The following is a 4,392-nucleotide window of genomic DNA, read 5'->3' as shown; positions in this document are numbered from 1 at the left end:
TATTATACGTTGAGTTCTTGTTAATGTACGTATCAACTAAACTGAGCATATGTATTGCACAGTGGCGGTTATCTCATGTATGTAAGATAACCAGTGCATACCCAAAGATAAAACCCACACAACATTATTGTTTATTTTATTTTATTTCAATCGATTTCCAAAATCGCTCTTTGGCTTCCCTTCCTTGACATTGAAACTGAATAGTTGTTGGAAGTCTTCATACTGTCGCTAGAAAGCAGCAGAATAGCATATGCCTGTTCTCTAACCCAGTGGTTCTCAAACTTTCCGATAGCGCAGACCCTTGTTCATTCGGGAAGTGATCTGCAGACCCCCTTGCAATGCTATCTGAAATTTCACATCGTATTAAAAGAAATATACTAATTAGAATTACCACTGACAAGAAAACGATCAAGAAAAATAATGCAATAAGTAATTTATCCTAAAGATACATGATTGTTTCTTAATGAACGAAATTTCAATTGAAAATAGGGCAACTTTCAAGTCTTAAAATTTTTTTTTTATTTTTCTTTCTTTTTTTAAATAATAATAATAATAATAATAATAATAATAATATAATAAACAGCGTTCTCAAATGTGGGTTCACTAATGTGAGGAATGAAATTCTTTGTATTTTTCCATAGTTGCGTTCAAAACTGGAATAATTTTTTGTCACTATTAATCTTATGTTCGATTCCACATTGAGACGATTTCGCTTTAAAGTTTTAATATTGCAACTAGAGCAAAAAAAAAAAAAAAGTATGCTCACATAAGTAAGTGATAGGGAAAGGAACCAAATGTCGCAATGTCTTTTTACACAAGTCTTCATACGCACGCACAAACCAATTTGAGTCAAGAGTTACTCGCATTGGCGGATCTAGGAACATATTTTGGGAGGGGTTTCTCACTTTTTTTTTTTAGAAATCACAGAATTAAGGGAGGTTTGATGTTTATACGCATAGGAATGACTAACATTTACTTCTTTTTTATTATTTTTTTTTTTTTAAATCTGGAATTGGTGGTAGTGGTGGGAGCCTTCCGCCACTTGAAGATGAAATCCATGAAATTCCGAGGCGGCGTGCAGTTAATGTAGGGCCCCTACAACTGCTCTGCTTTTGAGAAAGTGACCTAACAAAAAAGGAATTTCTCTCACTTGAAGTTCTATTTTATCACAACACATTTCAATTTTTAGGCGTCGCGGACCCCCTGGCTAGGTCACACGGACCCAACTTTGAGAATTACTGCTTTAGCGTCACCCTATGGTATTGCTTGCGGATATGGAAGCAATTCTTCGTTTTGCTTACCTGTGCCGAAAGTTAAAACTGAAAGACTGTCAAAAAGTGTCAAATTCTCTTATCATTGGAGAAAATATATAGTATATAAAACTAGTCAAAAAATCGTTTATAAATTGTATTGACGTGTGTCTGTTTTACTGCGATATTAGGTTGTTTAATAGTAAAACAACATACCTGAATCTTATGCAATATAGGAGGAAGATATGTAATAACAGTTTCTGATTATTGTAGCGGAAGCAAGAAGTCTGTAAAATGGAGACTAAGCCAGGAGCTAGAGGTGATTGTGACTGCATGATTTCTGATCTTGGCGATCTATTTTGCTTCTCGAGCATACGAAAGTAAAAATAACGTCTTAAACAAAGTGAAAACATACAGTATATTCGACTTTTTAATATTACAATTCACGGTTATATATTTTTATATATTATATATATTATATATATTATATATAAGTTATGTAAGTTATATATTAGTATATATAGCTTATATATATAAGTTATATAAGTTATATATTTTTTTCTCAAATGATAAGAATATTCGGAACAATGGAGGACATAACAACATTAATAATGTACACAAAGCTTTTAAAAATGCACTGTCTTCCTCAATGATATCTGCAAGCAGTAATGGATTTTTTTTTTTTTTTTGAAAATATAAACCTAATTTATATGCTTGATGGTGGAAAAAAAGAAAAAAAAGAATGAAGTGAAACCTTTCAGCTTAAAGTTCCATTATTATACCCTTTAGGTTAAGGAAGATAGATGATTAAGGCAAGTAAATTATGGAAGAATTGGTGGAATGGTTATGTGGGAGAAACGGAAGTACCCCGAGAAATCCCACGGGCACGATGTTGTCCACTACAAACTTACTTGGCCGAAGGACTCCACACATCAAAGTAACAATAAACCATCCATCTCCTCTCCCTCCCCCCCAAAAAAAGAATATCAACAACACAAGGAGCACGTTCGTAAAAACATACATTGTAAAACGTTTCATTGGTGTGTGTTCCTTGGATAAACATTAACAAGTTTTCAACGGTCAAAATGAGAGTACAGATTCTTCAAATAAAGGAAATTACGCACAACTGCTAACTCTAACAAATATGATCCGTTATTACGCAGCAAATTAGAATATTCTAATGTGTTCAATGGAGTATTTAATATAACTTCGAATGATCTAATAGAACATATTTGTAACAATTTTGTTTCGTATATAAAGCAAGAAATTTCTGAAACTAGTTTTGTTTCGTTAATCCTGGATGAAGTTACCGATGTAAGTAATCATTCTCAGCTCTCTTGTGTATTTCGTTGCGCAGGGTCGTGTGGCACATCTGAGGGAAGATTTATGGGTTTCGTTAACGTTGCTGATAATCTTCAGCTGAAGCCCTTAACAACACTATCTGCCACGTAGTTAATGAATACAAGTATGTTCAAAAGTTAGTAACACAAAGTTATGATGGTGCGTCGGTTTTTCCGAGCCATTTGAATGGGCTTCAGGCGAAAAATCTTGACCTACTATGATTTTTGTTCATTGCTTCGCTCGCAAATCATTCTTCTTAACATGAAAAAGCAGCATTTTTTCAAGTCCACAAAGAGGAGGCATGCACTGGATACTGAAATTAGGAGTCATTTGCCCAAAGTGTCTGCTACATGCTGGAACTATAATACTCGTTTAATTGGTACTGTATCAGAATTTCGTAAGGACATTATTTCATTATTTGAAAGAAAGAACAGATTCAGATGAAAAATGGGGTTATAAAGCATTAATTGTTGCTCGTGGGATTTTAGTTTCACTATAAAAAATCTTTTTAAAGCGTTTTTCTGACCAGAACAAAATGAATTATTTAATAACTATACGATTTTTGTTACAGTTTCAAGGACCTAACGTCCTCTTCATCAGACATTGAGAAAAGACAAATGACAGCAAATCTTATATCTTCCTTAGCCGTTAGTTCATCTTGTTCTAATATAATAATTGAACATAATTCATTTTGTTCTGGTCAGAGAAATGTTTTAAAATGTTATTGTGATTATCCAGAACTATGGAGTATATTTATAAAAAATCTTGCAGAAGAAGATCTGTGACATTGATGATTGTATTAGTAAAATAAAAGAATTGAAAGCTGAACTGGAAGAATAATGAACAATTTGAAGAATATTGGGAGAAGACAATACAGGAAGCAAATACATTTATGAACCAGAGAGAAAGAAGTTAAGATTACATGATGATCTTGACATCAAGATGTCACATAAACGCCTCTTTTGTGAAATTATTGATATAGTCGTTCAACAGCTCGACAGTAGATTAGATTCTCTACGGCTCATGGAACTCAAGCAAGTTAATATAGATGAAAACAAAAGAATGTTCCCTGAAATAGGTCTGGAATTACTTAAACAGTCCTATCTTAATGTGTTTGACTTTCTTGCTCTTCTGTTACCATTAATGGCGACATACGTTTCTGGTGACTTACGGAAGAGTAAGTGAACTACTTAAGTCAAACAATCTGCAGGAATCATACAAAGAGATGTTGAAACTGAGAGTTTAATTTATTCATTCCTGCTACAAGTGCATCAGTGGAAACGAGGTTTTCCGCGTTAAAGCGAATAAAGAACTATGTTCGCAATTCGCAAGGCCAGTACAGACCTAAAAGTTCAGCACTACTTTGTATTGGAAAGGATCTACTTTCGGAGCAACAGAAAGACCAAAACTTTTATGGTCCAGTTCATTAATGATTTTTGACAAGAAATCCAGAAGGGTTGAGACTCGCTTCAAGTAGTTCTACTTTCAGACAGCTGTTTCTAATGTACTAGTAGTAATAATAGTAGTACTGTACTACTAGTAGAGCATACTGTACTAATAGTAGAGTACTATTAGGAGTAGTGTAATTGTAGTAGCCAGAGTCTTAGTTATTATTTGCAGCAGTGGCTTTAATTCAAACGTTAAATGTTTTTAGAGCTTGCAGAAAATAGACTAACAAGCTTCATACGATTCCCTACCCAAAGTAAAATTTCACCACACATCACTGGTATTGTTGTTAACTACGGAAACAACAACGAATAAAAAGAAAGAACTGAGACTTTTCCTTCTATTAATACAAGAC

The sequence above is a fragment of the Thermobia domestica genome, chromosome 16 (genome assembly GCF_964235325.1).
Source record: "Thermobia domestica chromosome 16, izTheDome1.hap1.1, whole genome shotgun sequence".
NCBI classification, from domain to species: domain Eukaryota; kingdom Metazoa; phylum Arthropoda; class Insecta; order Zygentoma; family Lepismatidae; genus Thermobia; species Thermobia domestica.
This window is presented reverse-complemented; position numbering follows the sequence as displayed.